General features: G+C 38.1%; 1 protein-coding gene across 2 annotated transcripts in view; it reads left to right on the plus strand.

The window, feature by feature from the left end:
• Positions 1–1,318: 1,318 nt before the first annotated feature.
• Positions 1,319–14,349, plus strand: part of LOC134670394 (putative polypeptide N-acetylgalactosaminyltransferase 9) — a 280,035-nt gene continuing 267,004 nt past the window's right edge. For both annotated transcript variants that reach the window (XM_063528230.1, XM_063528231.1), the window contains exon 1: positions 1,319–1,473. The gene's annotated coding sequence lies outside the window, so the exon portion shown is untranslated. The remainder of the gene's footprint in view (positions 1,474–14,349) is intronic.

Raw genomic sequence — 14,349 nt, forward strand, 5'->3', positions numbered from 1 at the left:
TAGACGATTTATACCATCTTTACCCCAAAATATTATTAGTTTATCCTAACTGTTCCATCATCATCATGCCTCATCATGTAACTTAACCACAAGGTACCTTTTCATTACATACAAATTATTGGTCTTTTTTAAGATTATTATGACGAAGAACCAATTAAATTTGTGGCAGTTTAATGTAAATTAATATTTTCTATTCATAAAAGATAAAAGCTTCAATGTGATTGATGTTTTGTAGTGATGTATTATTAGATTTATTTCCATAAGGTACCTTTTCGTAAATGTATGGAGCAAATACTGTTATTGTTATGTAAGTTTAAAGTGGCATAAGGGGTTAAATATAGTATTTAGTTGGGGTTTTAGGATTTATTTCATTTGAATGACAGAATTTCTTTCATATGTGCTCAGAAAAATTGATTGTGTGTTACATTGAAATTAAAAATATTCAATTTTCTGATTTTATATGAAAAAATCAGAAAATACATTTTCACCTCTAAATCGGTATTGTTTTTTGCTTAAACTGTCTCTCAGTGTCGTTTTCTAATAGATAAAATTTAAATCTTGAGAGCTCATTGCAATCAATCGTGAAAATGAAATAAAACTTTATTTTCAAGAGACTGGTTAGTATACACATAAATCAGTCGTATCAAAGGTTTCTATTTGCATTACAGAACAAGTCGCAACATTTTTTTAATCTCAGATATATAAGGTATTATTATTTGTAGTCAACTATGTAACTTACTTCAGGAACATAGTTTTTTAGGCGGCTAAACTTAAAACTTCTCTATCGTAAAGTTGCTCATTTCACAACATTATTTTCAAAAAATCATATCTCTGTAACTACGCAACTTAGGAGGTTGATCTTTTGTGTTATCGATAGCTTATTTATTGTAGATTACTGGGGTATGCATAACTCCATACCCGCCATAAGGTACCTTTGACCGTGGGACGTCACATATATAATTGGTATGGTACTAATTTGAGTGGCTTAGGGCCAGTTGCACCACCCACACAAGTGCACAAGCCAATCATCCGTTTTTTTCATGCCATATTGGACCATGAAAACTCGGACTGCCGGACAGTAAAATTCATTGTAGTGCACAATCGCCCTAAGCCCATGTAAACCGGACTTTACAACACCTTCAGCGTAACCCGTAAATAACCATACTTTGAATGGGGTCTTTCGACCCCCTATCGCAGTGAACGCGTTAACCCGCAGGCTCGCGAATTTTATCAAAACGGAAGCTCACCCGCGCACCCATCCTCCAATGGCCGATCTCCACTTCCCGTCAAGTTGAAGTCAGTCTCGCCGCGCCGCCGCTGTCGAACGCACGTCGCTCGTCCCCGCGAACGCGCGATCACATTACGGAACCTGTGGATTTCTAGATTTCCTAGTGAAGTGCACTAACTAAATAAATATAGTTGTTTATTAACTACTACTGTGTGTGTGTGGATTTGACATTTGGATTTCAAAAGGTTTGTGCGAATTTTATTAGGAATGTGTTGGTCCTTGATGAGCAGGATTGTTTTTAACCCTTTGACCGCCGTTGTCCGGTATACAAGACAACGATAGAACGATACGCTGGCGCCGTCGTCTTGTATACAAGACACAAATTCAACCACCGAGTTAATGTGAAAATAATAACAATTGCAATTTCATTTACACTTTTGTTCATATTTTAGGTCTTTGTTTTTTCATTTATTTGCTTTTTAAGCAGCTATATAAATCCATTCTTTTATAATAAGGCTTTTAAAAAAATTGCTCCAATTTTCAATGTCTTTCATGTTCCTCGTCGCCGTTGTCTTGTATAAAAGACAGCTAGGGATGGGAATGTTAAGTCGATATGGGAATTTTTAAATTAAATATAAAGTCAGAAATATGTTTTTATTTAAGTATTTTAACACTTGTTAATCGCCAATTTTTTTTTCACCACACCAACGCGGAAAGGCTTACTTTGCACTTCAAAAACTGATAGCAAAGTTGCATTTTATTCACATGTGAGGCAAAGTAATCAAATGCAAATTTTGAGTTGTTTTTTTATGTTTGCTGGTAGAATTGACTTTTAAATAATGATTTTGGATGATTAATATTTAATAACATTCATTTGGATTTGATTTTGTTTGATATTTTACATTTAATATTTGCTTCGGGTTGGTGTTTTTTTAACCGTCGTAATTTTGTTTAACCGTCGTGCTTTGAAACCCTCGCAACGCTCAAGATTCCATTTGTCGAACCACTCGCTACGCTCGTGGTTCAATTTTGGAATCTTTCGCCTGCTCGGGTCTCAATATTAGCACGAGCGGTTAAACAACAACTTTGCCCCCTTGTAAAACAAATAACTATTAACGAATAGTAGGTAACTACTTACTAGAATACGTAGAACGAGAGTCAGATAGGCATAACTATATGTAAAGTTCAGGCAGCTTCTTTAGCTGTATAAAGTAGAGTCAGGCAAGTAAATTTGCCCTTGTAGATTGTGGACTATTTACCGCTTCGCACAAGAGTGGTACAGATGGACATACCTGTTTATCAGACTTAAATTTTTTATTATAACATTGAAATTAATGTGTATTTTTATAACAAGTCGTTGAACGTTTTTTTGGTAAGAGTTTAATGTAAACCAAACTGAAATTATAATGATAGATTCTAATTCCGGAATAATATCTTCACGTTCACTCATTAAAAATTCAACCCACGTGTAATTTTCACTAAAACAGTTCCGGTATATTGACTTTATCGACACATGATGCGCAGCTTTAACGTTACGCCAATAAAGTTTACGTACCGACAAGCGCTTACGCCGTTGACCTAGAGACTATTATTACTTAATCCGCGCGAAAACGGTCCTTGTCGGTCTGCACTGCGGGCAGTCCATGCGCGCCGTTGTCTTGTATAAAAGACTTCTCGTACAGCCTAGTGCGGCGATATCACGTCTTGAATCGACATTGTTTAGTGGTTGTTTTTTTATGTTAAATCCCTATATTTTAAACATTTTCGGGTATAAAACATATGTTTAATTTTGGCAATTTGGAATGAAATTAAAACAGGATAAGAACAAAGCTAAATTAAAAAGATTTTTACCATAAATTGTAAATATCGATATCACTATTTGCAATCCCTAAACTTTTTATTAGTTGTTTACTTAAAATTTGCTCTGGCGTGTGAGTGAGCATCTTTGCGGACTAGGTCCGGCGGCCAAAAGGTTAATGGCAAGATGGTTTGCAATTGAGGTTCGTTGACTTGCTTTGCTTGACCGGGGGCTATGTTACACTTAAGAATGACATCGCTATACGTTGGAAAGTTGGAATGTTAACGGCGAAATGTCGAAATTTGCATACAATTTGCATTTAAGTGATAAAAAGTTGAAGTGTGTATATGACTTTTTTTGTGACATAGGTACCTACCTAACAAGCTGTCAAATTACATACCTACACTACACGAGTAGTGTCAAACGAAAAAGTAAACAATTATTTCTTATTTCATCGATAATTACATTAATTACCCAAATTGCCTGTCACACATGTTTCATTGTAATATACTTAGGTATAATAGGTACTATATTGCAAAAGAAAAAAAAAACTATTGGGTAACCTACCTACGGATTTTACAAATCTTATAAATAATAAATTAATTATGCCTTGATTGTAGGTGTTCGTGGAAATGTAGTTCAAGTCATGAATAAGTTTACAAACGAGAAAGCAAAAAAACTAAATAGGTACAAACACATACAACCATAACAGTGTTTTCTTTACTTATTTAATGGGTTAAGTTAAAAGCGTTTGCTTTATTCATTCGCTTTAAGATTATTTGCTAACGAAATACCTACACGCTGGTAGACTCAGGTAGAATTAACATTGCAGAATACCTACCTAATTTATAATTCGTACTTGTATGCCACCATCCATTCCTGTGCTACCATCCGTATAGGTAAAAAATAAAATACCTATAAGCTGTTTGGACATACTTACTGCCCAATTCGAACTTTGATACGACAATTAATAGATCTAGAACATCTATGGACTAGATGTGTCAGTGTCAAAAGTAACGTTTTCGTTTGAAGAAACGTCACATTTGATACTGACATATCTAAACCATACCGTTTCTAGATCTATTGATTGTCATATCTTAAAGTTCGAATCAGGCCGATTCAGGTCTATGCAACCTACTTTGTATATGTCGGCGGCCGATCGTAAGATTAGGCAGATCGTAATGTTCCTGTGTAATGTTTTGACGATAGTCACATTATACCAATATATAGGTAGGATAGGTTCGTTAGGTTGCTTCATATACCCGAAGGGCAAACTGCCCAGAGATATCCGTCGACTCAGAGAATAAGTCAAAGATTTTCACGTTTCACGATATGCCTAGGAATTTCACGATATGCCTGATCTTACGATCGGCCGCCGACATATACATCCTTGTAAGGCCCAATCTGCATTATAATGTACCTACACTTCGTTACAATTTGATGGCGACTGTTATGTCTTTATTGTACAATATTGATTATCATCATCATCATCTCAGCCATAAGACGTCCACTGGTGAACATAGGCCTCCCCCTTTTTTGGGGGGTGAATGCCATAATCGCCGCGCTTGGCAGGCGGGTTGGCGATCGCAGTATATTAGGTATGTTCCGAAAGTTCCCATATGTAATCTAATCTAATTAGTAATCTCACACGAATGCGAATTATAATGTAATGATTATACCTACACGTGTTTTTCCATACACGACACAATAGGTACAATCATTTTTGTGGTAAATCTATTGTTGTGCTATTAAATAATGAATAGTACCGACGTACACTGGGATCATTGGATAATCAATAATTGTAATGTAACTAGTTTTTATTACATTCAATGTAAAGATTCCAACACAATCCAATAAGTTTCTTTAATCTTACTCTTAGTTGTAAAATTACACCACAGAATAATTAATAGTACTACCGTACAGAAAGGAAACTAACTAACTAACTAACTATTTTGGCTCAGCGATCCAAAGAGAATCTTGGCCTCCGAAACGAGAGCGTGCCACCTGTCCCGATCCTGCGCAACTTCCTGCCAGTTACTGACGCGAAGCTGAAGCAGATCCGCCGCCACACTGTCTTCCCAGCGATACCTGGGCCGACCCACTGGACGGCTACCAGTCGGTCGTCCCAAGAACGCTTTCTTGACAGCCCGATCCTCTCCCATTCTGAGTAGGTGACCGAACCAGCGAAGTCTGTGCGCTTTCGTTTCGCCGATGATATTGGGTTCGGCCACTAACTCCTCGATCTCGGCATTTTTCCGGATCCTCCAGGTGCCGTCATCTCTCTGAATAGGTCCCAGGATCTTGCGAAAAACTTTTCTCTCCGCTACCAGGAGCTGACCTTCTTCTTTTAGTGTTAGGGACCAGGCCTCACAGCCATACATTAGGATAGGCCGTATAACGGTTTTATATATCCGTAACTTTGTATGTTTGCTGAGAAGCCTGGACACCAACACTTTGTGGAGGGCTGCACTGCACCGCAGGGCGTTTTGGATGCGTATGTTGATCTCCTCCTCTCTGGTGTTTGTGTCGGTAACAGTGCATCCCAGGTACCGAAACTTCTCAACTCCACGGTAGACGGTACCCCCAACATGAAGACTATCACGCTGGATGCGTGTATTCTTGTAACGTTTCATGTGGAGGTATTCAGTTTTTGCCTGGTTGATCCTGAGACCTAAACTAGAGGCCTCTCGTTCCAGGACACTAGCTGCCTCCGCTACCTGTTCACGGCTCTCCCCTAATAAAGCCAGGTCATCTGCGTACCCCACCACCTTGTGCCTGCCGTTAAGCTCTACCCCTATGTCCAACACTAAAACTTTCCGGACAACATATTCTAGGGCTAGATTGAAGAGCACAGGCGATAGGGCATCCCCTTGCTTTAGGCCGGTCATAACCGTGAATTCTTCAGACAGCTCACCCCCTACTCTGACTCGCATTCTGCTCTCTTTTGTTGCTGCAGTAATTATGGCAACTAGTTTTTTGGGGATGTTAAAATGAATAAGAATGGAGTATAGAGTACCTCTGTCTATGCTGTCATAGGCCTTTGTGAAGTCCACAAACAATGAGTGAATGCTTTGTGCGTACTCCCACTTCTTTTGCATTAGTTGCTTAAGCAAGAAGATCTGATCCGTCGTGCTGCGATTTCTTCGAAAACCACATTGGTAGTCCCCTAGGATTCTTTCGGCGTACGGTTCCAGCCTCTTTAGCAGCACGTTGGACAGAATTTTGTACGCTGTTGTGAGTAAGGCAATTCCTCGGTAGTTTGCGCACTTCTTTTTTGAGCCTTTTTTATGAACAGGACAGATAACACCTACGTTCCATTCTTGTGGCTGTTCTTCTAGTTCCCATATCCTTAGCAAAAGCTCGTAAACTTTTGATTGGACAGTGCCACCACAGTTCTTCCAGATTTCGGATGGGAGCCCATCAATGCCGGGAGCCTTGTTGTTCTTGAGATGCATAATGGCTTGGTGAACCTCTTCAAAGCTTGGAGGGGTGACTTCGGGATCATCGGCGCTACTGTTGTTGGGGTGTGCCGGCGCATCTAGAGGGGGGCAGTTAAGGAGGTGTTGAAAATATTCTTTCCACATATTCTTAATTTCAGCTCTGGATGTGACGAGATTACCGCTGTCGTCCTCTAGGATTTGAGTAACAGGCTTATAGCCTTTTTTGAAACAGCTCAGCTCTTTATAAAACTTTCGAGATTGATTAGCTCGTATCAGTGTTTCCATCCCCCGTACTATGCTGTTCAGGTGTTCCCTTTTAGCTCGTTTTATAATTTTTCTCGTCTCCACCTGCAGGTGTTTGTGCATGACCTCCCACTGAGCATCTTGTTCGGCAAGGATTTTGTATTTTCTCCGTTCCTCTATAACCCGCTCACACAGAAAGGAAACTCCCTACTAAAACGAAGTTTGACCGCGGTTCATGGTCGAATCATGCTGTCCCTTTCTAATATATGGCACTATCCCTTTCGGCTATTTAGGGCTGTCAAAAATCAAGTGATTACCTTATCTGTGGTCGTGCACGCAAAAGGAAGTCAAGTGGTGCCAACCCTAATACTTGCTCGGAGCAATGCTGATGCTGAGCCGAGCGGAGCCGAGTTTGACCGAAGTAAGGAGTTTCGCACACCTGATTACACGAACAACGTATACGAGTAGTTTTTAAACTTAATTAGTGTTGTTAAATTAATAAAATTCACGATTTCTATTTATTATTTTGATTCCCCCGAGAATGTCGAAACGTATTTTGCGACATAAACGGCCGTATTTTTTTACGTTAACTTAGAAGTTTGATTATTTCACAGCTTCAATTTCATATAAACAAGCTTTATTAGTCAAGCTCTGAAGGCAGAAACGTCAGAATTTTTTATTAAATGCAAGTTATTAAATTTTTGCTACCATCCTGCATCTTAGGCAAGACGAGGCAAGGCAGTTAGGCATTTAATTAGCACGTCCTGGGCTTGGTAGGGTTAAAATATACCGGGTGTGGCCTGCAACATGAGCAAATAATTAAAACATAGATTGTACTCCTCAAACGGTGACACTTTTATTCTACAACTTTTAAAAATTATGAAGTATTTTGACTCTCTATTTTTCATACAAAATAAATATTATCTTCAACGGACGCCATCGCCACGCCATATCATTGTGATTGACGTTGCTTGTCACGCCTTAAACATAACAAAATTCGCAATACAGTCTTAGAATAAACTTTAAAGTGTATTAAAAACCAAATCACAAGTTATTTTTAAAAGTCGCTGAATAAATGTTGGTCAGTATGAGGAGTACAGCCTACAGTTAATTTTTTTGCTTATATAACAAGTACATACAGACCACACCCGGTATGTAAGTACTTGTAGTCAAATATTGTACAAAAGTTACAAAACAATATAGGTTATTTTGAACTAACGGGCTTCTAGCCTAGTTGGTAGTTGGCCTGTCAACGAAGCTGCAGGTCCTGGGTTCGAATTCTGGTAAGGGCAATTATTTGTGTACCTATATGTGTGTTTATCACAAACATTTGTTCCTGAGTTATGGATGTTTTCAATGTACATATTTATCTATTTATGTCATATGTATACATATGTATATCGCCGCCTAGTATCCATAGTACCAAACTTTGCTTAGTAGGCTAGGTTGATTCGATCTGTGTAAGATTGTCCCCAAATATTTATTATTTATTAAATGGGTATTATTTATTAAATTAACCTAATTTAATATGTATATATTTATATTAAACATTGCATTTCTGAATGTAATTGAATACCCAATTAATGATAATACATTTAGACGTCAGCGTATTTGAGTCACTCCCATCTGACTCTGAATATTAATGTCACAGTCACACTGACAAAGCAAGTTGTCTGTAGGTAGGTACAATAATGAAAATTAGTTTCTCAAAGCAAATACATTGTGTCCGTATTGTATTAGCTTTAATACTAATATCTTATTCAATACATAACCTTACAATATGTAGTCATGGTAGAGGATTGCAAAAAAAGGTCTAATAACTGGATTACAGCACCCAAGGTAATTTCAAAACTAGTAAAATTTCAATTTTTTTTGCATGCCTCTAAATTTGTCCATGAGTGTCCATTTGTAAGTTTAAATTTAGAATCCCCCGACAAATGAATGTCAGCGCCATCTAGTAAATTAAAGTAAAAACTTGCCTCAGAATTATATTACTGTAAAAAATATTAATTTACAAAAAAGCCGCAAAAAATTAATATGGTCGATTCGTTTTGAAGATAATTAGGAACGACATTCATGTGCACAAACACACAAAGAGTGTTTATAAAATAAAATAAAATACTTAAATAAAAATAGGTCCAGTCGTCTAGGCAATTTTGAAATTTGTTAACATAGTACAAAAGCTACTATAAATAATACCTATGCGTCATTATCGCAAACGTCCTTGACTGCACCACAGCTGAACCAACCGAATAATGATTAACAATTAACCGACCGCGACAAACGACAAACGACGAGTCAAAACGTCGCCTTGACATGTAAACTACCTCCTTGCGACATGACAACGTTGCGAGGTGCGTAAACAATGCGTACTAGGCACCTTTTATTCCTATGTAAGTAAAGGTGAAATATATAGGTATAGAATAAGAGAATGAGGTACCTACTTGAAATAGGGATTTACTTACTTATAATAATACTGTGGCGGAACGACCCGAAGTGGATCTTGGCCTCCGACACCAACAGAATGCCATGCTACTCTGTTCCGCCGTTCAAGCCGTTTCTGTCCAGTCGACGGCGCGACGACGCTGAGTTCGCTAAGGTCCTTCTGCACTTCAGGTCCAGCGCTACCTAGGGCGTCCAGACGGTCTTCGGCCACTTGCTATTCCAGAGTACGCCCTCCAGTCCAGACTGCGCGATCATCCCCCATCCGGTCTGCGTGCCCGAGCCAACGGAGTCTGGCGGCTTTCGTTTCTCCAATTATGTTCGGCTCGGACACCAGATCTTCAATCTCCTGCGTCTCGTGGAGTCTCCGGGTTCCGTCCTTTCGACGTGTATAGGTCCCGATATTTTTCGGTAGATCTCCCGCTCAGCTACCAGCAGCGAGCTCCTCTTTTTGTGTTAGTATCCAGGCTCACATCGCAAAAGGGATTTGGAAATATTAATTTCATTTTCACGAATTCTACTACAGCTGCGACGGTGTTGATACTGTTGATGCTGCCCCTGTGTGTCATTTTCATGTGTCACGCTCGTTCATAAAAAATATAAAAAAACTCATACTGAAATGCGACGAACCCAGAGGGCAATATGGACTGTTTTCTATCACCCGCGTAAAAAGTGGTGTGGTTAGTATTCAAAACCAGAAAAAAATACAAATTCCTTATAAATAATTGTGAAAATTATGTTTTTGTACAAATTAACTTCAAGTTATAGTTGAATTTTTTAAGCTGACCGAGGACTACTTATGAGAGATCATAGTCCTAAATGGTCAGCTTAAAAAAATCAACTACATACTGGTTGAGTTTGCCGAGAAGTGTTTTGCGAAGCTCTGAAGAGCGGGGGTAATTAGGAAGATGACTTGCTCGACGCCTCCATCTGTTGAGCTTAACTGGTGCCGTTAGGCTACGGATACCGGTGTAATTTGCCGTAAAATACTGTACTTTATGTACCTTTATATTATATTTACTTATATAGTAATTAAGGTTACCTTTTCCATGCAAGGCCCACCAATCTACAAGGTTTTCCCGAAAAATCTAAATATATTCCAGTGAATGTGTTGTATCTTATGTATTGTATCATTGTCCTGCATTTATCAATAATATTGTATTGTATCTAATTTAATTGAATTAATAATTTAATAAAATATTCCAGTGAATCCAGCTTTGATGATTCATTTGTAGACGAGTAAATTTCCGGAAAGTGCAATCTAATTTGAATCTTAAATGGGAATGCTAAAGTTGAAATTCTAGTGGCGGGTATGTGGTCGATAAATCGTAGGTACTATGCCTGGAAAAGGGTTACTAAGGGTTCAACCTGTCGTTATATTTTCTAAAAAAACATTCTCTGTCTACATTTTTATTTCTTGAACGATATTTTTGTATATATAAGACTCCAGTGTGTCACGAAACTCACGAATATACAGTTAAAAAATAAAAAATAAATTAGATATAATGATTGTGTATTGCCTAGTTGCAAGTAGGTATTATTTGCAACTGAAATAACACATTGCCCTTCCTATGTGCGTTTGACAAATTTTAACTTTCGGATATGAGTAATTACTCTGGATATTTTTGTCTCTTTATGTATCTGTACATTTTCTCTTGGCAAATTCTCGTAGTTTTCGGAAAAGGGTCATTTTTTAACTTAATAAAATAATGCGGGATAAGTGGCGTACCTGGTAAAGGTCGCGGGAGTCCGCTGGATGAGGGTTGCACAAGACCGGTCATTGGGGGAGGCCTATGTCCAGCAGTGGACGTCCTCTGATGATGATGAAGTGGCGTACTCGAAGAGAGGCCTATGCTCAGCAGTGGGCGATAAAAGGCTGATATGATTATATTGATGACGATGATGAATTAAATCAATCTTATACTAATGCAATTATTAAATGTGCGTGTGTGTAAGTGAAACGTCACAGCAAAAGAATTACAAGTTCCTCATGTGCGATTGTAACACTTTAGTCGGAAGCAAATTTTAAAGTCCCAACTTACCCTAACTTCAAAACACAGAATACATTAAACACGTGAAATTATGCTTGTTTTAAAACTCGCGTATTAACGTCAACTTCGTCGTCAAGAAATTCGCCCCGCCAGCTGTCACATCAATTGTAGCAATTTCGCGGCCATATGGTTTTACTTTGAAAGTATCGTTCGCTTTAAACGTGCCATTAGCATAATTCTTAAACTCCCATGTCAGCTTAGCGTCTGTGTTTTCTGCTTACATTCACGGTTTTATGTACGGTGCAGAACGAACTTGTCAGCCCCCATACAATAGGCTTTTTTTAGATCGGTCCGATTTATTAGGTAAATAAAAATTACAGTATATATGGTGCTACTTTCACTAATAAGCACTTTCCGTGCCTATGTTGAAAGGGCTATATGTACTGTAAAACGTTGTACGATACACGTGCGAATAGGTAATTTGCAACTCGTGTCGATTTAAAACACTCCGTTTGGCGTGTTTTAATTTATCACCACTCGTTGCAAATTTCCTACTTTCCGCACTTGTATCGTAAATAACTATTGTGTCAATATAACTGCTGTCTAGATTTTTCTAATAATTTTCTGGTGATTTATTTCGCTTTCTGTGAAATAATTTAAAATACTTAGTTCACATTTTAAAACCACTTGTTGAAATGACATGAAACTTGGCATGGACAGGCGCCAAATTTCTAAACAAATATGAGAACTTACACTTTAAACAAAGTAGGTAGTGCTCGTTATGTTTTATGCAACATCGCTTAATGAGTAATTATGCTTGCGTTGGGTTCCGCTTGTCTGAGCGTCGTGGGAGCCGGTGAATTGGCCGGTGTAGTTGCGAAAGTTAATGAATGAACGGAACATGTTTAATTGATGTCTCCTTAGGGTTCATCCACATATTACGTCTCAGTAACAGGGGGTCATGCCAAGTGTGACACTACGTATTAACGATCTATCTCTTTCCTATGAAAAAGTGTGAGTGTGAGTGTAGGATCTAAATTTTAGATTCGGTAGGCTATCTGCTTGTCTTTCTTGCTACGAGTATGTACATAAGTCCTTAGTGTATTTTTGTGAGTTGTCATTGTATGGAGAGGTAGGTAGGCTTTGTAGGTGTAGTGTGGTGCATGGCAAGGTGGAGGTGTAATTGTCTTTGTTTATGCTACTGTACATTGTAAACAATGTGAGGTGTGCAATAAAGAATATTGTATTGTATTACATTACCTACCACATACTGCATATTTGCTGTGAATTTAAATCGATGTCGCTCTCCGGATTTTCGCATTTGCTTCAGAATGTCGTGTCGTATTACTGTAAATATTGTAATAGTAATGCTGATGTAGTTAGAATCCGAACGGTACCTTAACAAGACCAACTGCAGGTTAACCTGATCAGCAGGCCGAGCACATGATTAGCGCGACAGTATTTCGCGGCGAGATAGACTAGGTACACGTCTTTTTCTATCTATGTTAATAAAAGAGAGACGGGTAGTCTATCTCGCCGCGAGATACTGTCGCGCCAATCATGTGCTAGCCCGGCTACAGCGGTATTTATATCACTTGTCATGTTATGCGTCACTTTCGCGCTTACATACTTGTTAGAACGTGACCGGCATGGTCACAAATGATAAAGAGCCGGCCATCCCTTCTGTTCAAAGCAAAACCAAAATATTGCAACTACAATCATCAAGTCTTCACTCATGTACAAGATGAACACAAAAGAAAAAGTTTAATTACTTATTTTTAAATTACTTTAGGTGCTGTAATCCAGTAATTAAACCTTTTTTTGCGTTCCTCTAAATTTGACCAGAGTATATATGTTTTTCGAAGAGTTGGTTTAAACTCGATAGTCAGAGTCATAAAGAATCTTATCATTTTACTGTGTTTCTTGTACTGTGAAACGAGTTTCCTATTTGCGGTCAGTTTTTAGTTAGAAACGTGTTGTTTGTAGAAATTCATGTTATCTGCATCTCACCTCTGCGGTTTGAGGTTGTTTCTTATTTGATGCTTCTTTTTCATACTAAAGTGGTCGCAAATAGGCATAAATGTTATAGGCATTCCAGAAAAGTTTCGGGTACGAGACGCAATTTTTTTAACACTTCTAATAAAATAAAAGTATTGAAACGGATTATATTGAATTCATATTACATCCCGAAGTTTAGTTTATTATGTGTTCATTGTTTTGTACTTAAGTAGGTAGTTTTTGCACATTGTTTTTTTCCTCAGTCACCCGTTGACCACGAACGCTGTAAAGGGTTCGAAACGTTGGGATGTACACTGAGAGAAAAAAGTACAACAAAAACACACTTAGAATTACGAAAATAAACTTAATCCGGGGACAAGGAGAGTTAACTAATAGGAACAAATTGACTTTTGCAATTTCTATTAGTTCTTGCAATTTCTATTATATGTTTGTTGAAATTATATTTGGGATTACTGAGCTGTTTGTAGAAATAAATAAACTTTACAGAAATAGTGTAACGTCCATAATTATTACTAAAACTTCATTTTTTCCCCCAGTACAGAACTGTTTTTTAATTCCTGGTGATGATTTTTCTCTCAGTGTAGTATGAATTCAATTAATATACGCGATATAATCCGTTTCAATAGTTTTATTTCATTAGTAACTATCGGGGGTAAACGAAGACAATATTACTTCTGATAAAGCTAACAAGCCGATATTTGGCATTATCGTTTGATAATTTTGCTTTCAATTCATCGTTACACAATACCAGATTTCTGCAGGTCAGTCACGTTCCCGACAAAGTATACCTTTTTAGGGTTCCGTACCCAAAGGGTAAAACGGGACCCTATTACTAAGACTGCTGTCCGTCCTTCCGTCTGTCACCAGGCTGTATAGCTAGACAGTTGAAATTTTCACAGATGATGTATTTCTGTTGCCGCTATAACAACATAATACTAAAAACAGAATAAAATAAAGATTTAAGTGGGGCTCCCATACAACAAACGTGATTTTTGACCGAAGTTAAGCAACGTCGGGCGGGGTCAGTACTTGGATGGGTGACCGTTCTTTTTCGCCTTTTTTGCATTATGGTACGGAACCCTTCGTGCGCGAGTCCGACTCGCACTTGCCCGGTTTTTTTTGGAATGTCCCATTATATCATGTAATGATAAGCGGTCACCGGAGTCTATTTGGATGGTTACAATTTCC

This window comes from Cydia fagiglandana, chromosome 13 (assembly GCF_963556715.1).
Source record: "Cydia fagiglandana chromosome 13, ilCydFagi1.1, whole genome shotgun sequence".
NCBI classification, from domain to species: Eukaryota; Metazoa; Arthropoda; class Insecta; order Lepidoptera; family Tortricidae; genus Cydia; species Cydia fagiglandana.